Source organism: Mastigoproctus giganteus, chromosome 3 (assembly GCF_048544385.1).
Source record: "Mastigoproctus giganteus isolate SK-2022 chromosome 3, ASM4854438v1, whole genome shotgun sequence".
In the NCBI taxonomy this organism is placed as follows: domain Eukaryota; kingdom Metazoa; phylum Arthropoda; class Arachnida; order Uropygi; family Thelyphonidae; genus Mastigoproctus; species Mastigoproctus giganteus.
The window spans coordinates 85,253,507-85,274,931 of record NC_143577.1 but is presented as its reverse complement, the minus strand read 5'-3'; the positions used below and the strand labels follow the sequence as shown (position 1 = coordinate 85,274,931).

Sequence of the window (21,425 nt, the reverse complement as noted above, 5' to 3'; positions counted from 1 at the left end):
ATCGTATATTCACCAATTGGTACTGACTTATGCTGTCTCAATAACACTCTGTTAAATGAATTTCTAATCGTGTCTCCTAAGAAGTTCTTTTTTACAACGTTAATAACCGATTATTTTTTTTAAATCAAAAGGTTAATTCCTTATGAAAGTTCAAAGTCTTTTTATCTGTCTGGTGCACAGTTCTCTTCGATTTTTCATATATTATCCTTTGATTTTTCGTGTATACAAGTAGCCCATTTATACACTGGTTTATAACTTTCAAGAAGACTTGATAAAGAAAAGTATTTGCCGATAATTTCAGGGCGATCGTGTCTATCTCATAGTGAGTAGGAAAAGACACATATAAACATCCTTAGTCCCCCTGGATAATCTCACTCCTTAATTTCACTCAAGACAGACACGAAATATTGTGGTATCTACAAGTGGGTGTTAATATCTATCACTGTATGGCGCATAAAAATACCAGAACCTAACTAACGAGCTGTTTTTCAGTCTAATCCATTAGGTTTGTCAAATTTGAGTTGAAACTTAAATTTGAAGAACCTAAACAGCTGTTTATATTATAAAGCGTTACTCAGGGAACGTATCAACAAAAACGAACACACTAGTCTAAATAAATAATGAATCTTCGTAGATGGTAAAGTAATAAATGTTCCACTGTGGTAAGAACGTATCCAAAGTTCTTGCATTGAGATCAGTCAAAGCATGGAAATATCGTCACCACCGTTTTAAACTTCGACCGCTTTCTTCTTTCCATTATTGCATTTCTAATAATCTGCTTGAAAATTAAAAGAAAGAAAATTACGAGTAGACTAATTAGAAATATTACTGTCCTTGAGGTAACCAATGCCTCAGCTGTGTGTACCAAAGATCAAGATGCATTGACCTCATATTGAAAAATTTTGTTGCAATGAAATGATATTTAAATTCTTAAAATGGCAATAACTGCTAAGTACTTCATCACTCCCAAGGCTCATACGCTGTATTTTCAGAATAATGTCACTTGAAGTTAAAATATCAGTCCAGCAAAGAAATTAATCCAGTATTTCAATTCATTTTTATGAATATTTTCTACAATTAATTGAAATATTAATCAACACAGGTCTCATAATAAGTAATATTCTCATATATCTTTCAGGTAAGTCGACACATTTTTCGTCCCGTTTTGGCAGTTGAAGGTGAGTCCGTTTCGTTCTTTTGTCGCAAACCTTGGAAATACGTGTCGGTAAGTGGGCACCAAAAAATATCACAGGTGTGCGTTAAAGAACTTCGAAGAATCTAAACATGGTAGGTGAATTTTTCTCTAAACTTTACTAGTTGGATCCTACAGTGGCGAGGTTTTAAGACCAGTATTTGATTCGATAAGGTAGGAGCCATTTCTGAAAATTAATTAAATTTTAATTTCAAATACTGTGACTTAAATTAAGCAACATCAAATTAAAAATATACAAAAATAAGAGGGAACCATAATAAAATATAAAAAGAATTTTGAAAACCTTAAAGAGAAATAATTGAATTCAATTTTTTTCTTATGCGTTTGCCTGTATTTTCCACGGCCCGAGTTCAACTCCCATTGAGGCGGAATCAAAGAATCTTTTATGGCTTATTTCACAACGTGAGCTGCGATAGTGTGTTTCGAGCGAAGGTTACATGGTTGTTTGTCTCTGGAAGAGTGGACTACAGGTACAAACATTTTACGACGCTGTATTGACATTTCCATGACCTTAGTTACAGCAGGGCTTATACTAAAACAATCCAGTCAATGATAAAATCGAATTCAATGGCGTGATCTAGCGGGAGACTCAAGTTCCCTTGGTGCTTAATTCGTATTTCTGGAGTGTGTCCGACTAACAAAATTCTTTTCAGGTTTTTTAATTTTTCTTTTTTGTAAACGAAGCTATCCGATTGTGGAGAAAGTTCTATTTTTAATACTTTATTATGTGGTTTGCAGTGGATGAAGGGTTATCTTTTATATTAAATTTTCCTTTGGGGATGAAAAGGGGAAATATAAAGATATCCATTAAATTTTAGATGGGGAAGAGTGGAGAGGGAGCCGATAAATGACAAACAACATAATGAAAGAAGAGGATGCAACCATTAAAAGTATATCACATTAGTTCTGGTAGATTCTCTCTGGTCATGCGATTTCCCAAGAGAAATACACCAGTTTTATGCTTAAAGCCATCAACGTTTCCCATTTATCCTCACTCTACGACCAGGTAATAAATTACACAGCACCGAATCACGCTGCTCGTCTCTTAATGCACTACACTTTACAGGACATTGATTGAACTCAAATCAATCATGATTTATAAAAGGATTTAGACTGTTTTAACCGTTAAATAAATCACACTGCGAAACTCTTTCACAAAAAAGGAAATCGAACGACTATCCATTTCGTATGTAATATTTGGTTTCGAATCCTGCTATCAATTCTAGCTGTATGTTAAAGATAGTAGCACATCCTTACTCTAGTAGTAATTTATGGTGTTGCTAATTTACTACAGATAATACCAGGCCATAGATCTTTGGGGTTCTATTCAAAAAGGACGATTTCTTCAGAGAAAGCAGTCTTTCTTACCAGACTGGCTATTATTGGTGATCTATAGCGGTTGAAATGAAGCTCTACACAGTCTTTCTTGAAGACGTCTTCCTGTGAGTAGAGCCACATCCTATTGGCCCGTCAATCAACTGTTCCAAAAATAACCGTGGAAACAGAATACTTCAAATCTCTCAATAAATTTTCAGATATCTTTTTCTTCTAATAAATAACATTTTTGTTAAAGAAAATCCCTTCTAAGCTAGATATGTGTGTACGTATTTCCTATAGAGGCAAATAACTTTCTTTTCCAAACTTCCGGAGTTTAATGGTCTTGAAGAATGTTGTACTACATACAGTTTTTGATTATTTTTGTCCATGCTTATCTCAGTTCTACCCAAGTACAGGAAATACTTGAAAATTTCAAGTACTTCCCATTATGGGATAATATCTGAAATGTTTGAATGAGTGTGTAATAAAATCTAAATGTATATCCTAATTTTGAGTTCTCAACAAGCGTAGATAACATGAATTTTTCAAATTCCTTACATCTTTCTTTGGTTGCATAGAAATTCTTCAGAAAAATAGTCTTTCATAACATGGTTGTTCTCGAAAAAAGAAATAAAACTGTTCTTGATCATGACAAGATTTATTTGAAACAGTTGGACTTCCGATTTCCATCTGTTATGTGCCTCTGATATCATAACTGGTAGTATCAATGCCTGAACCCGCTTTGTGGCTTCAGTTATAGCCATTACTATTAAAAAGGGTTAATTAATAACATTATACACATTAGTTTCCTAATAAAAGGTAGTTCTTATAGAAAACTATATAGGATCAATGATTTAAAAGCAGAAACTCGTAAAGGCATGCAGACTGGAGTTTTATAGCTGAATAAAGCAAGATCATTGTTCAGTTAAAATACTTTAAAGCTTTTTAAATTTATTTTTATTGTATCAAAAATACATCGTTTATCATTTTGAAACGCACCCCACTAGTTCTTCAATCTATATACAAGTTTAAACTCTAAATTTTAAACTCCTTAAAATCTGGCGCCCTCGGGGATTGAGATATGCCGGATTTTAAAGTTTTGGCATTTTAGAGAGGCATGCAATGTGGTTGAGTAGTTTCAATTCTTTTTTCAGGAAGGACATTTTAATGAATATTAAGGACAAACAAAGGAACTTCCATCTGTAAATACTTATAGTGACTATCTTTCATAATGTCTTTATGAAATATATTTTATGATGTCCATTTTTTTTTTTTTTTTTTTTTGCGAGTGCAGGATTTAAATTCCATGGTAGATGCAATGATCTATTGTTACAGAAGAACAAACTTGCATTTGTAAGGAATTTCCCTGGTATTGCACCATTTTCAAAAGGCAGCTTAACCTACATTATAAATCTGAAAATTGATTTCGTAAACCGCATGGAAGCCTCACATCGAACAACTTCTTTGAAACTATTTTAAACGGATTACCAATTAATCTTCAGGAGAAATGAATCCGAATTTTTGAAAATTGTGCAGTACCATGGCAATTCATTGCAAAAGCAAGCTTATTTTACTAGGAGATTTAAGACTTGCATTATCTGTGCACTAAAATTCTTGCTGTCTGCAAAAATTGCTTCTTGGAAAAAGAAGAGAAGCAAAAATTGCTTCTCTTCTGTTTTTTTTTGTGTCAAATGTGATGGATTTTAAATTCCAGACTTCTAAGTTTATAGAATTTATTGTATATATTTCTTTTAAAAATAGTTCGTGGATCGAAGAATAATTTTTCGATGGCTATTTTTAGTTCATCGTCCGAAATGAAACACCATTCTTTTATTTTTTATTTTTTTTCCAACGGATTAAAAAACAGTCACATGGTGATAAATTTGAACTGTATGCAGGGTATTGGAATTGCTCCCAGTGCATTGAAGCAAGGTCTGAATCGGGTTTGCAAAGTTTGGGCGTGCGTTATCATGAAGCTGGATAGTTCCTTCTGACGATTGTTCTCGTTGTTTAGATTCAATGATGAGGAGTACGCATTTCAAGGTTTAAAGTGAGTGTTACCATTAGGTTCTTTAATTGTTAACAAAAAAAAGACTGCTGTAGTCGAAGAAAATTGTTACCATAACTTCTTCCTGCAGAAATATAGGATCAATCTGTTGGGGCTGAACTGTCTGATTTGAAATGAAAAATTGTACTTAACCGTTAAAAACAGTAGACGACACCAATCGGACCTTTTTATGAACTAACATTTCGATCGGTGTGTTGATACATGCGCAGACGATTTGTTTGCAGAGTAAGTAGATCTTAGCATTAGCATTAGTAGAGGCATTTGATGCAAGAAAGCAAGCTTATGCAGCATCAGCCAAAAAAAAAAAAAAAAACAAAAAAAACCCACTTCCACTTCACCCCTCTGTTCGTTCAAAATACCTGTCCAGCTGAGCCTTAAACTTATTTAGGCTATCAACCTCCACCACAAGGGATGGCAGTCTGTTCCACCAACCAACCACCCGCTGGCTAAAGGCAAATTTCCGCACGTCTATCCTACATCTGTCTTTCCTCAATTTGAATTTATGCCCTCTCAGGTGATTTTTCTGAGCTAGAGGAAGAATCCCATCAGCATTGAGCATGCTTAAACCATTCAAGGCTTTATACACCTCTATCAGATCACCTCGCTGGTGCCTAGTCTCCAGACACTGTAATTTGCAAAACTTAAGCCTTTCTTCGTAAGAGCACCCCTTTGTTCCATTCACTAATCTTGTTGCCCTTCTCTGTACTCGTTCCAGCAGCTCTACATCCTTCTTGAAATGAGGCCTCCAGACCTGTATACAGTACTCTAGGTGTGGCCTGACCATTGCCTTATACAATGGAATAATCACCTCCTTATCCCTGCTGGAAAAATTCCTGTATATCATTGACAATACTCCATGAGCTACTCTTGCAGCCCGTCTGCACTGCTCAGAGAACTTCATATCTGCCTGCACAACCACCCCCAAGTCCCTTTCATTCTCTACCACTGTCAGTGTAGTACCACAGAGTTGATACGTTGCTCTGGGGTTGCTGTTTCCCATGTGTAGTACTTTACATTTGTCAATGTTAAACTTCATTTGCCACCTCTCAGCCCATCTGCTCAACCTTTCCAGATCCTGTTGCAGCAGCATAGTGTCAGTAGTGTCCTTGACAACCCTGCCAACCTTTGTATCATCTGCAAACTTGGACATTAAGCTTGATATACCCTCATCAATATCATTTATAAATACAGAAAACAATAATGGACCCAACACTGAGCCCTGAGGGACTCCACTAATAACGTTAGTCCACGATGAGCAGTGTCCATTGATTACCACTCTCTGTCTTCTCCCCCTCAACCACCCCTTTATCCATAGCAGCAATTTGCCTCCAATGTCACACTGCTCCATTTTTTGTAGCAGTCTTCCATGTGCAACAGTATCAAAAGCCTTTCTAAGATCCAAGTATATAATATCAAAGTTATTCCCTGCATCCAGTTCTTTTGTGACTGCATCATAGTATCCAATCAAGTTGGTCAGACAAGACTTCCCCTTAACAAAACTATGCTGTGTCTGAGCTATAACTGAAGTCTTGTCTAAATGATCCTGCAGTGCTTCTTTAACCAGTGCCTCCATTAATTTTCCTGGAACAGAAGTTAAGCTCACAGGTCTATAATTACTTGTGTCAGCCTTTGATCCTCCTTTGTGAATTGGGGTCACATTTGCACATTTCCAGTCTATGCGTACCTCCCCTGAGTCCAAGGAAGCTCTCATAATTATGGCTAAGGGTTTGCTTACTTCCTTTGCTGCCTCCTTTAATATAACTGGATAGATCCCATCCACCCCGGGTGCCTTTCTTGTGTTTATCTTCAACAGTTTCTCCTCCACTTTACTCCCAGTTATTTCAAGATTCTGTAGCTTACTGCTAGAGTTGAATACACCTCTGGCATTCCCCTCGCTGAATAACTCCTCATGTGTGAATGTCGATGCAAAATATTCATTTAGTTTGTTAGCTACCTGAGCAGGATCATCAACAGTTGACCCATCAATATCAAGTGGACCAATCTGATTCATCCCCTTCCTTCTAGAGTTTACATAAGTAAAGAACTCTTTGCTGTTTTTCTTTGCATCCCTTGCCAAGGATTTCTCGTAATCTGCCTTCGCCTGCCTAACCTCCTTTGTAACTTGGTTGCATATCAACTTGTATCTATCATAGGCTTCTGTGTCATGTGTTAATTTATATGTATTCCATGCATTTTTCTTCTCTGCCATATGCCTCATTAGTTCATCTGACATCCATTTTGGCCTAAACCTTGAACAATATTTCTTAATTGGTATGTAAAGCCTAGTAGCTTCCAAGATAAGTTCTTTGAATGCTTCCCATTTTGAATTTGCTGTTGGTAACATCATCAGTTGGTCCCACTGTATAGAATTTAAATACTGTCTCAGTCCATCGTAGTCGCCTTTACGGAAGCAATAACCCTTCCCTTTACCCCTAATGGTAGTTACCTCTTTCAGTAAATCCCACTTCAGCACACTGTGATCACTGCCACCTAGTGGTTCATTTATCTGCAGATTCTTAATGCATGAAGAATCACTGCTGATAATCAAATCAAGAGTATTACTCCCTCTAGTTGCCTCCCGAACATGCTGATGTAGAAAACAATCATCCAATAAATCCACAAAAGCCCTGCTAGTGTGTGAGTAACCAGCCCCCAAATTCCAGTCAATATCTGGGAAATTAAAATCTCCCATTATAAGACTCTCTGATTTACTGGCCCACTCTATTTCCCTGTACAGTTCCTTATTATACTCATCAGAGTCATCAGGCCTATAGCCTAATGACTCTTCCATCGCAAAGTTTTGAAGCAAGTTCAAAAAGAGATAAGTACTTGTGGATGTGAGGACATTGGATTCAGCAGATAAATTAAGACTTGAAGTGGCAAAAGAATATACAAATTTGCAATAGAGAAGATTTCATTGTTTGCCTTTTCAGTGAGACGAAAACAGCTTTTCCCATCAGAATTCCTGATTTTGTTCTAAGCTACTTAAAAAAAAAGTTTAATCCGCATCACGATGGTGATTAACTTCTGTTAGTGAGCAGAAGATATCATTGGGAACCACCCGAAGACCCATAAATATATGAGTGTATATATTAGTGGCGAATATCTTATAAACAAGCTCAGTAAAACTAAATTTGTAGTAGTAGTCAAAGAGCTGGAATTTTTGATTTGCGATCGAAGTATTTGAGTTCGATAAAGTGCATCATAGTTTTCATGAGTGGTCAAGTTTTTCTTATGTAGGATTCAATTGAGCAATTAGAACTCTAAGGGCAGTTATTTACTCCAGCAGTTAGAACTCTAGGGGCAGTTATTTACTCCAGCAGTTAGTACTCCAGTAGAGTCGAGTAGTGCTCCAAGCTTGTGGAGTCACAAATCTCCACAATTAAGGGAAAAATACGTTGAAGTAGATTTTTGTTTGCTCAAAGCATTCAGCTTTCGGTAAATGGCGTTTAGCTGATGACGCTGCTATCAAAGGTTCTTATCAGCAACGGTTATTCCATAAGCAAATACGAGAGTAAATATAAAAGTAAATGAAATTTGTGTGTAAACCTGATACCCCCATATTGGAACACTCTTCCAAGGTCACCACATGTACATACTACATTGTTATACAGTATAAGTCTACACGTGTGTCGCCAGTTGCTTAGATGATTAGGTACGTGTTAAAAGCAACTAAGGCTATAAGGCATCAGTAGGTTGTATCTCATCGTCATCATGGTTCCTTCAGTCTCTACGAATGGTTGGTAGCACTGATGACTTTTTTTCCACATCTCTCTGTTGAGTGCCAGCTTCTTCAAGTCCTGGTATGATCTTATTGTTGTATCCCTTTGCAGTTGCTTTATGAAATTGTTTCTGGGTCGCCCTCTGGGTCTAGTTCCATTAATCTTTCCTTCTATAATCAGGCTTAACATTCCACAATGTCTTAGGTTATGTCCGAACCACCTTCCTCTTCGCTCCTTGATTGGGTTTATCGTTTTTCTCCTAGCTCTTCTAAGACTTCTTCATTGGTCTTTTTTTCGGTCCAGCTTATTTTCTTGAATTTTCTCCAGGACCACATCTCAAATGCTTCAATTCTCTGTCCGTCTCGTTTGTTTATCGTCCAGGTTTCGGATGCATATAGGGCCGTGTTCCAAACATATGATTTTAGAATTCTTTTCATTTTATATGCTCATTTAAATACTTTGTTGTCAGAATTTTTTTGTTTTTCCTTGAAAGCTTGTTTTGCTTGCCCAATTCTTGCTTTTATTTCGTTGGTGTATCTTACATCTTGGCTCAGAATTTGTCCTAAATATTTAAATTTTGCTACTTGTTCAATATTATTGTTTCCTATTTGATGTTCATAACTTTGGGGTCCTTTGAGAATGTCATGCACTTCGTTTTGTTCATGTTAATTTTCATATCATAAGCCTCTGCTGTGTGGTTGATCAGCTTTAACATCTCGATCAGGTCACTCCTTCTGGTTGCTACAATTGCTTGATCATCCGTAAATTTCATTGCTTTTATTTGTTCGCCATTTATGGTCACTCCTAAATTGCTGTTTCCAAGGGCTTCTACCATCATTTTCTCCGCATAGAGGTTAAATAGGCCTGGTGAAAGTAGACAGCCTTGTCTTACTCTTTTTTCTATTTTTGTTGGGTTTATTTCCAAGTTACCAATGTATGCTATGGCTTTCTGGTCTTTGTACAATTGTTTTATTAAGTTTAGTATGTTTTCGTCCATTCCTATATTTTCCAGGATTGAGAAGAGTTTTGGCCATTGTATTCTATCGAAGGCTTTCTCGTAATCAATGAAGCAGATGTAAAAATAAAATTTTTTGCTAGGTCAATAAATCTCTCTCCCATGAGCCGCAGGGCTGCGATGGCATCTCTTGTGCCCCTATCTTTTCCGGAACCCAAATTGGTCGGGTGCTAAATATCTGTTAATTTTGTCACTGATTCTCTGTTTTATTATTTTTTGTAGTATTTTGAATACATGCGGAATAAGGCTGGTAGTCTGGTGTTGACTGCATTCCTTGGTATTATGCTTTTTGGTAATGGGATCATGACTGCCAGTGCAATTATCTTCAAACCATGAACCTTCTTTGTACTTCTGGTTTGTTAAGGTGAAAATACATTTATGTAGCTCATCACACCCTCTTTAATGAGCTCAATGGGCAAGGAGTCAATTCCTGCTGCTTTTCCATTAGGCACTGCTTTAGTGCCGCTTCAAATTCTTCTTTGGTTATTGGTAAGTCTTCCGTGTTGTCTTCTGAGCCACTCCTTTTGATTTCTATTTCTTGTTGGTGGTCTTTTTGGTAGATTTCGGTGATATATTCTTTCCATCTTGTTTTTATTTTTTCTAGGTTGTATCTTTTTATTTCTAGGTTGTATCTAATTGCATAAATTCTTCGGCAGGTCTGCTGTCTTCTGGATGATCAATGAGGGTTTCCGGGAGTAAAAAATCACGCAACCTTCGCGCTAGACCGAGTAACTCAGCCATTGCGAAAAATGCTCATAAATTCCTCGCATCATTGACGGAATTCGAACTCTGGCCTTTTTTAATCCAGTATGGGAAGATCGTAATTATGTACTTTGTAGTAGTCACTGTGCTCCCTGCCTGTGCTCGCCAGTTACCTGCGCTTACTGTTTCATACATTCTAAGGATAATCATGTCAACTATGCTTTCCAATTTCACCGTTAGTATATGCGGACCGGGCTAGCCGGGTGGGTAAAAGTGCCTGCCTGACAACCCAAAGGTCGCAGGTTCGAATCCCGCCTCGGGCTTGGATCAAAGTACTACAAAAACCTTGGGAGGTGGATTATAGCCACAGAAGCCTATGCGCCAACAACTACCAAAAAAAAAAAAAAAACCGTCAGTATATAACATGCTGTGATCAGAATTTGTGGTCCGAAAGGGTCAAGCTCCTTTAGATTCACAATACAATATTAGTACAATGTAGTTATGAAGTTCTTCCCCACTTTAAAGAAAAGAATATCTCGTAAACTGTAGGTCTAATCGCAAAACTGTTTTTACACTGTAATCATTTTAAGTGGAATTTTAAAGCAATAAAAGGTCAAAATTTTGTATCTTGAAGCACAACGGCATTAGTTATTAAAATATACCAAAAGTAAATTTTTTACCAATCTTTAGTGACGATGAAAGCTTATGCCCACTATTATTTTCTGATAAGCAATTAAGACAGGGTATTGCGTTCTCGACAGGTGTCTTCAAATTTTCAGATCGAACATTCAATACCTCCCGACGAGTTGAGACTATAAAATCGAAAAAAGTTGAAGGAAAGACTTTCTATTAAAGATGGTATTTCAGATATTTCTACAACCAAACGCCTGCTGGAATTAGGTCATGAGAGCTTGCGGGCCAGGGATGTGTAAAAGGGGAAATGATCATTCGCTCTTTCTTGGAGGACTTTCGTTAAGGGCCATTCGACATTATTGTCAATATGGGAAGTAGCACTAACCTGAGTAAAATTATTATACTTCTGTGTAAACCACGCTTATTAATCACTGGGATATTTTCTGTCCACAATAGACTATGATGTCATGCGTCTTTAAATGTACATGTGTCAATGTCCTCAGGGGTTAAAATTATCGAATTAACCGATCCCAGTTTATTCAAGAACTTCATTTTGAACTTCCCTGTTACCTACCATTACACTCTGATTTTGTCACTTCAAAATATCTTTTTGACCCTATGTTAAAAGCATTGAGTGGACGTCGATTTTCACAGCATGAAGTCAAGAAGAGATGCACAAGTATCGACAACTGAAACGTTTTTCTTACACGACATTAAGAAGTTGCTTGACCGATGTGAGATGTGTTTGGAGAAGCAAGAGGACTACATGGAAAAGCAATACTAAACTTTTTGTATATTTTCTTTTTCCTGATTTAATAGATCAAGAATAATTGTTTTATTTTTGATTTATTGTACAAGATTCCATATTCATTTCTCTGTACACGTTTGCCTAACTATTCAAAAGCTGTCTGGAGGCTCGTTGAATGTTCGATGAGTGACCCTAATATAAATATCACACATAGGAAACTGTAACTTCAACTTAGGACATTCGGATCAAACGTAGAAACACAGTAGAAAGCCGACATAGAGATGGCCATAAGAAGAACGGAGTTTTTCAATTTTTAACTAACAACTTTAAAGGTTTGCCGTGCACCTTGTAAATGCGTATGGCTACAGTTACCCGATAAAATAGAGCAGATCAATGACGATGACTGGAATAATAAAACTTAACTTGTTGCGTGACTAATCGTGATGGTGGCTTCAACGGTACGTGATATGAACCTTCTTGATAGCCAATCGTGTTCCACTCAGCGTGCCGGCTGGTCTAGAATTCCATGAAGCATGATTGGAGCATTTTTCTTGAGCCTCAGATTATGACGAGGCACACCTGGTAGCTGCAGATAGCTGAGAAATATTGTTGAGCAACTGATTGTTATTATTGTTTGGTATGGAGTTTTTGCGCCAGGATGGCACTTTGGAAAAGCTATTTGTGGTTAATAAAGATGTACAAAATATTCTACCGTGAATTCACAATTGTTTCCTAAGGGGGGGGGGGTTTCAATTTAAATGGTTCGATACAGTGGCCCCATTTTCGAAGGGCGCCTCCGTAGCCAGGTGGGAAGGAGCAGCAGTGCGTAGCACACTCTTCTTGATTAGACCGGGGTTCGAGCCCGCCACCACCAAATACGGAGGATGCGGAAAGGCCAGGGAATGACCACCGCATATCCCCGGAGCAATATGGCCTTAGTTGCTAATGCTCATAAAAACCAAATAACAAACATTCCATTTTCGAAGTTTCAACATGCCTTCAGAAAACTAATTTTGTGCATTGGAGTGTTTATTGCTAGACTACGAAAGTTGCTGACTATTCTTCCAAATGTGTGAAACTTTGAGGAAAGCCTGTAATTCATTGGCTTTGGTTCCATCACTGGTAGTGTGGGTATGGAGGAAGTCTCCATGCAATACCAGATATACTTCTTTTATGAGAGCATCCTTGGATACATTGGATGTCTTTGTGGACTGGAAATATACAACTATATCCCCAATTCATAAAGGGGGATCAAAAGGCGACATGAATAATTACAGATCTGTTAGCTTAACGTCTGTTCCAGAGAAAATAATGGAATCGCTGGTTAAAGACCGTTTGGAGAGGCATGCAATTATACAGCAAACACAGCACTGATTTCTCAAGGAGCGGTCTTGTCCAACCAATCTGGTAGGTCACTATGATGCATATTTTGTTATTGTGTACGAGTCTCTACATGGTATGATGAAGAGAGCTGTATGAAATAATATGCATTCATTCTAGGCAATGATCTGGTACTCCTGAAAGATCTTTGCTTAGCCAACGCCCTTGGAAATATTGCAGGTTGTCGTCTTTTGACTTAAAGTTTGAATGAGCTTTTATTCTTTCTTGGAAATGGAGTGACGATATCGCTGCAACGGCAATCACTTTCTAAGCACATTGATTTAAGTTTTTAACCCCTCTGAGGAATTTATAAAGCACTCCATTAGTAAACGGTCCAAAGAAATTGGTTAAAAACTTCATTGAACATTGTAAATTTTTGAGAAATAAAATTATTCACATTGTTACTCCCTTATAGATTGTCCCTTTTTAATAGGCACATTTTGATCTGTACATCTGATGTGAATATCAGTATTATCCTTCACTGACTTATGAAGAAACATTTATTTCTCCTTCTTTCGTTTATAACACGATATTTAATTAATATTAGAGTCAACGGTGGCACCAATTAGAAATGACGTTTTGATAACTCGGAATTTAATGCATTAAAAACATTGAAGTGTAACCCCATGCAAAGTTCTCATAAGTTAAGAGCTTTATAGCTATGACGCTCGAAAACAAACATCCTTTTATTATTATAGATTGCCATTCGACTTTTACCATTACAGAAGCGTTCCTCTACTGCTACCACTGCCAAGACGACTGTAATAGCATCAGACCCGAGTGCAGAAGCTCATCTAACAACACTGGGCTGTCTCTTTAATAGACATTTCTCCTAAATGAAAGTTACAGTCAGTATTTAGTAGTTCATTCTAATTTCAATACGTTTGGAGGAAATATATCTGGTTCTCAATCATTCGTTATTCATTATCAACGTAAACTGTTATATATCCCCCAAAAATCGAACTTTATGACTTCGGAATTCTATGACTTTCTTTGAGCACAAACGGCTTTCCAAAACGAAGCTAACTATGTTTGCTAGAGAAAGAATCGAATTATCCACTTTGTTGCCATTCAGGAAACGGAGTGTGAAAGTCCCCAACCAGCTTTACAGGCTCTGATCAGTGAGGTGGAAAGTGTTGCTTCTACCTTTGCCAATCGTCTGAAGATTACGACGTCGTGATTGCAAGAAGAGCTGTGAAGACCACGACTGGGGGAAGAAGGGGGAATGGAGAGATGATTAAGCAGGAAAAAAGGTAGCCAGCATGTGATTGGAAATCGTGACGGTACAAATGTTAGAGGCAAAGGGGACTTCGGGTATTGGCTTACTTTACTTTTATGTCTTCTGCGGGGAGCAAGAAGGGAACGGGGGAGGTCAGTTCAAGAGGACTTGTTACTCGATGAAAGGAATAAAAGTCACTGTAATGGAGTTAAAGGCTCTTCTGTTTGTCCGTCTGCAGAAGAAAGACTCCATCAATCTTCGCGGTAATGTAAAGTTAACCTGCAAGCACCGAGATGAAACGGCGTCGCTGTCTTTTCCTCTTTCGATCCGTTACAAGTGGGTGGCTTAAGTGATATATCGGACCCACGTAAAACGGCGAGTGTGTTTTGCCTTGGTGACTCGACTAAAAATTCCGCAGAAAGGAGACAATCTCGTGCCTCAACCGTCCTAATAATTCCGAATTTATTTTAAGTAGCTGTCCGTCTGAATTTATCTCTCCAGCAAAGGACAGGAAGTAGTTTATCCAAGTAGATGGCGTCATCTAAGCCAGAGTTAAGCAACGGTATTTGGAAGAAATCGTTTAACGTGAACGTTTCATACCTTTTCTTGAACGAGGATTACTTTCAGGAATTTTTAAAAATCTCTACACGAATAAATGATCGTTACTTTAATTGATTATTTTTCGTTCTTGGATGAGGTCTCGGAATTTTACTGTGAATCTCAGCAGAAATCTTGATCGGATAAACTTCAGCCCCTCGATTAAAACACCACTCCTTGAATTCGGAATTTTTAATTACATTTATTATGTTTATATTCCGTGGCGATTGTACAGGAGCAGAGGAACTTCTAATGATTATAACTCCAAAATTGGGCATTCCAGTGATCCCAGTAGACTGCGCATTTTGTAATTTCAGACATGGGCATTATTTGCCTAAATTTCGGTCAGTCGGCCACACTTTACCCAATTATAGGAAATATTACGTGTTCCAAAAAATGATATTTAATTATTTAGGTTGGCATTTTTACAACCAATATTTGACTCTTCATACAGATACAGAAAATTGAATGAGTCAAACGCCTTAGTCGACTTTAACACCACGTTTCCAAGTAAATTAAATTTGATCTATTTCAAGTAATACCAGCTTGAATGTCAATAACAGCAGAAAAAAGCGGCAATAGCTTACTCTCACATAGAGGATATATATACCATGACCACTATTATAAAAAGGATAATTGCAAAAATCCTCTCTAAATGCATATCACTTTCATTGCATACATTTCCTTTTGAACAGAATGCAATTACGCAAGCGCGGAAGCAAAGCTGGTTCAGATGGTGGCAGCAGAACGTGAATATATCTGCCACATCCATACGTCTGCAGCAGGATGCCTATCGGGCATGCACCGCAAGGTTCCCATCGGTTCGCTGATGTCCATTTAACCCAAGCCAAAGCGATAATGTCCACCCAACTTTCACTTGCGCCCAAACATACATTCCAGGCTTCAGTCGTGAAGTATCCTCGGGGCGATGCTCCGTAGGCCATTATTCTCACAACCTGCATGTTTATGATGGCCGAGTCGCATGCTACATTATCACTAAGGTGTGGGCAGCCTTGCGTGACACCCGTTACGGAGCGGGTCACGCAGTTTTAGGGATAAGGGGGGCAGGAGGAGAGAGAGTTGATGAATCATCGATTATGGTAGGGGGAGGGTGGGACTTGTGTGTGTGTGTAGGCCAACACGTGCAATGCTTTCTATTTGCACTCTGTCTCTCTCTCTCTGGCTTTACCGTCCACCTCAGCAAAGGAACATCGTCGCTTTTTTTCATGAGCAGCGATACCTTTCGTTTCTCATGGCAACAGCGTTCTTTTCGACTGGAGGGCCGGCGAATTTCTTTCATTTCCATTGTCGAAACACGTGATCTCGAGTGTTGTTGACAGCGGGGTCTGTTTCTTTACTTGAGCACGTGCGCCGCCATTACATCGCAGCCCTGCGTTTACGTGTTGTTCCGATATAGTGTTAGTTTAGTGCAGAATGGGGGGGGGGCCCTCGCTGTTGTCTGTCCGCCGTACTTGTACACGTACCTGGGCAATTCCCGACCCGTAATCACTTCCGCAGAAAATCAGCGAACCGCTGCAGCTTTAGCCGCCATTCACGATTTGCATAATAGCACTTCACAAAGAAGCGGCTGCCATGAAATTGAAAAACCAGACGCAATTTTTTTTCTACCTCCCTCCCTCCCTCTATAAACTGCTAGCATTCGCTGTCGTCCTGTTCTACCAAGAGCTGTTTTGGCAGAACTTAGATTATAAATAAAAACAGTGACGTTAAATTTTCTATTTTTTTTCCCCTTTTTCTTTTCTAAAGTATGGAACTATTTTCAAAGTTTAAATTGCTGAAAGTTTGTTGGCATGAATATGTTGGAACTTTAGAAAGACTTTTCACTTAGGAGATTTTACAACACGGGCAAGTTTCGTAGCGACAGAATTTCCGGTGACCTTATGAAGAGAGTCAGGAGAAACTTTAAGCTGGGATAACGTTTGAATTGGATGTAAAAATAACGAATTAAAGGCTCATTGAATGGTGATTAAAATAGATACTTTGAAGGATAATCCCTAATACAGCTTACTGTATTTCCTACAAAATGCATTCCACATCGGGCGCAATAACAGAATTTTTTCAGTAAAGGGAAGATTATGGTACACAATTGGCAAAGATAAGATTCACCAATAGAGGAGGAAAAAATTAATGTAAGCCAACTTCACACGGTTGTCTGTTTCATTTTCATCCCATTGATTTTCAGTTGGTTGCCACTGAACTGGAATTCATACATTATAAACTAATTTAAAGCTGCTTTCCCCTGTGTTTTAATAGAATTGAACATTAAATACGAAACCAGATTGAAAATAGATTGACAGTTAACAATGATAATATCATCCACGTAACAGAAAAACAGCGGGTATTTGCTGTGACATCACCTTTACCTCTTGTCGAATTGAATCTATCGTTCAACTGCTGAATGGTAGATTTCTCAGAAAGGAGATGAATCCCCAGTCCCATTAATAAACAGAACGCCTGCTAGTAAATACGTGAATCATGTTTAAAACATGAGTTCTGCTGGATTAATTTTGGATTCATACGAAACATAATTTATGTCGCTTGGGATTAATTTCGTTTGTAATTTGAGTGCAGTAACTTGTAAAAGAAAGTTATATAGATGTTTTATGGTAAAGTCCAAGTTATATCTTCCGCCCCCTCTTTAGGCGATCTCGGATTCAGGTCCAATTTTTATACTCTGTAGTTTTTCCTGTAGGTTTTTCATCCTACAAGGTTAAATTGACTTTGCCCATCATGAATGGAGTGAGTCTACTGTTGCTGAAAGTATTTGATATTCAGTTCGTTACTTTAGCCAGATGGTAAACGGAATGAAAAAAAGATTAATAATAATTTTCCTTTGTTTTGCTAGAGCCAATTACCAAGAACATACTTGGGCAGTGATTTATTTATCTCCTCGGCCGTGGGGAAGTTAGTTACTAAAAGGTATTTTAATGTAATTCGCTCAAATAATGAATCTCTTTAGTAAAGGTACATTTATTGTTTTTCATCTGTCAACTACCACCCTCATTTATGGGTTGCCTCCAGCAAAGTAATTTTTATTCAAACAAAAATGGAATGTAACCACGTCAACATGCAGTTCTTTGGCAAATCTGCTAGTTAATTCCTGTACTTAGGGAAGGTAAAATCCTCTGTCCGTGCTCAGAAATTCAACTGTACTTGCGGGAAAGATTAATTTATAAAAGTGCTCTAACTCGGCATGATTTACAACACCTGTTATGTCTCCTGCGTGGGCTTAATTCGTTTTGCTGATCCTTCAGGCCTCCCCGCTCCCTTTCTTCTCCCCCTGTTGTCACGTGATATTGCACGACATTTCTAGCGGCATCGGATCTGCATTTTCTTGGAAGTGTTAAATGCGAACGAGCTTGTCGCGTGCATCCAACCTTTGCAAGAAAAGGAAAGGACATTGAGGTGGGGGGGACCCTACCACAGGTGAGATTTTTTTTTCCCTTTCATTCAGAACGTAACCAAATTATTCTATTAAGCGTGCGTAGTTGTACAGATTTAAGCTTTTCGAGCAAGCAAAGACAGCTGCACTCAACACATGGAGGATCATATTACGTTTCGTAGGGTGTTGGCTGCTATCTTCATGAATACATACAATAGTTAGTCACGCACTGGGAATAACAAGAATGAAGGGCTTCCTCTATTAAGTTGTTAGTGGATGTTGTTCAATGGAATTATTGATAGCGTTGCTATAGCGATGTTTATGATACAACCGTTGAGGACCGGTACTGGTTTTACTACTTTACTTAAGTACCATTTGAAATTAACTTTCAATCGTGTATTGGTAACTTTTGTCATTGGCTTTTGCTACTGTAGTAGTGTATTAGAAGAAGCACACTTTCCCCTATTAAACTTTGGCTTTGCCTGTTCTACGCCCACTCCACCCTCTAGTCACACAACCATCTGCATGATGTGATTTCCAGTTTCACATAAGTTTAAAGTAAAAAACGTCGTGCAGAAAACCCACACGTGAACGTGTCAGGAGAATTAATAGAACGAATAAAGAAACCGTTAAACACACACCCCACTCAGGCGTGTGTTTTAAAGAGCCGGTAGTTAGCATTTGGATTTGACAGTAATGGATGACTCAGAAGTGCAGAAACTGTGAGAAAGGTAATCCTGAGGAAGCCAAGAATTATGGGTTCACTTAAATAAATTCAACTCGTGTTTTGTTCTTGACTGAAGTCCCTCGAAATGATGTCAAAGTGGTAATTACTGCTTGCAGAATAAAACCTGAGATTTATTTTTAATTTTCAGTTTTGTTCCGGTAGAGAGATTGAGAGAGATGTGGTGAATTAGTGACATGAGCAGATGTAATTATATAAATAGGGCTGTTCTTGTGGAAACTTTTTAGTCATTAAACATAAATGAAACACACAGGCTGTATTCTCTATAGTTTCAAGATTTTCTTCAGGAAACTTTTAAATGCAATCGATGAAAAGGTTACAGTTTAGAAATTAGCTGTTGTAGAAGATTTATATGTGATAAGAAGATTAACCATCGAATTTCAGATTAGAGCAAAATCGAACTGCCAGCATAAGCTCTTGTAGTGTGGAAGATCAGTTCGTTGGGGTGTATAGGGTTACAACTAGGACTTACAATACCGGTAAAAATCTTAATACTGGTATTTCGGTATTTTTAATTTATGATACCGGTATTCTAAAAACAAACGTTTTTCTCTATAAATTTTGATGACAATTAATAAAGTAAGGAAAAAACAAGTACTGTAATTACTTGAATTCAAGTTTTAAATAAAGATTTATTGAAATAATAAATATTCCGAAAAATATCATTAAAATACGGTTATTCTAAAAACAAAAAAATTCATATTGTTACTGCAAAGTTTAGTTATGTTTAAGCATCCACACTACCTGTCCGAATAAAGTGAGCTCTTAAGAAACATAAGCAATCAATAGTATGATCGTTTAAAATGGATCTAATTTTAGCCCATATTTGATTGGTGGCAGGAAACGCCCTTTCGGATTCTATTCTGATACTGAGATAATCGTAGACGATCTCAGTCCATATTTTATAGGCTTTGAACTTTTTTAGCAAAAATAGTTAAGTATTTCATTAATTTCCGAGTCAAGTTCATCTTTTAAAATCTCATTGTAGTCAGGCAATTTCTTATTTTGGAAAGAATTTGCGGAACACTGATGTTCTCTTCCATGTTCGTCTTCCATTGTTCAATTATGTTCATTTTCTGAAGGAGAAAGTCGTTTTATTCAGCGAAGTATAATTTTCACTATGGTATCTGTACTGTACAAAACCATACACAAAATTTTGTACCCTTTACAAAACCATACACAGCATGGTTTTGTAAAGGGAAAATAACGTTTAACAAATCTGGTTAGCCATTTTGACAAGTCACTCGTGAGCTGGATTTAGAGAATAATTTCGACATTGTTTATTTAGATATCAGCAAAGCATTTGACTCAATCCCACATGAGTGGTTACTTTATAAGTTGGAGCAGGCTGGAATCACAGGGAAAATCCTTAGATGGATGGCTTGAGGACACCAGGGAGGAGGTTGTGATAAATGGTTATTCCTCAGATTGGATTAATGTAAGAAGTGGGGTTCCCCAAGGATGATCAGTATTGGGACCATTGTTTGTTTTTGATTATCTTAAATGACATCTATGAAAGGATATATGGTGTGATGTCTAAACTTGCAGATGATGTAAAGATCAGTAGAGTAGTTAATGATCGCCGCCAAGCAGAGCTTCTTCAGCATGACCTAGATAGACTTCTGGGATGGTCAGAAAACTGTCAGCTATATGCTTTAATTCAGCAAAATGCAAGGTCTTACACCTGGGGAACAGCAACTCCAAAATAACTTATACACTTGGTTTTTTTTTTTTTTTTTTTTTTGGTAGTTGTTGGCGCATCGGCTTCTGTGGCCATAATGCACCTCCCAAGGTTTTTGCAGTACTTTGATCCAAGCCCGAGGCGGGATTCGAACCCGCGACCTTTGGGTTGCCAGGCAGGCACTTTACCCACCCGGCTAGCCCGGTCGGCTATACACTTGGTGGAGTTGAACTAAAGTCAGTAGTGGAGGAACGGGAATTGGGAGTTACGATTCGGTCAGACATGAAGTTGTCCGAGGACAAGTTGCAATGTTGCATGGTGTTGTGGACAGGTTGCAACGTTGCATGGTGTCCTATCGATGATTTATCGAACATTTGCTAGTAGAGGTAAGGACATCATAATCACATAAAGGTAATTTTATTATGCGATTAAATTATAAACTTTTTTTTTAAATTAGTACCGAAAAGCTGGTATTTTTGTATCAATACCGGAATTTGAATATTGGAAAAAAATGACGGGGATCTCGGTATTGTAAGGTCTAGTTAGAACCAACTGGGACGAAACGCGAAAGATATGCCACAGATCATTTATTCAATATTTACTAAAGTAGCACCTACAACTTTGCAAGGTGAAACGTGAACTGTTGACAAGGTGAAGGATTGATAATTCTGGGTGAAAAAATATTGCTGGACGGCTGCTGACATGGCGGAAACAATATACAGCATTGATGGCATCGGTACTGAAATTCCCCAGAAAGTACTATTGCATTTCATTTACGGTTTATCCAGGTTGTGTAGATACAAATATTAACAATAGAAATCGCAAGGGTTTACCAAAAACACAATGCTAACATATGACGACTTTGGGAATGGATAGAGAGGGACAGGATCAACACATCTGGAAGCGCCAAGTCGCTAGGCTTCTAAAAATCGTGATATCTCCTACGATAACATGTTATGGGCATTATAATGTATGATACGCT

At 37.8% G+C, this 21,425-nt stretch overlaps 1 protein-coding gene across 2 annotated transcripts in view; it reads left to right on the top strand.

The window, feature by feature from the left end:
* LOC150088123 (uncharacterized) overlaps nt 1-21,425 on the top strand; it is a 146,150-nt gene that overhangs the window by 37,012 nt on the left and 87,713 nt on the right. The window contains exon 1 of one of the 2 annotated variants that reach the window (XM_090369343.1): nt 1,216-1,287. The exons of the other annotated variant lie outside the window; for it this stretch is intronic. The gene's annotated coding sequence lies outside the window, so the exon portion shown is untranslated. Of the gene's footprint in view, nt 1-1,215; nt 1,288-21,425 lie in introns of those variants that run through there. 2 annotated transcript variants of the gene reach the window in all.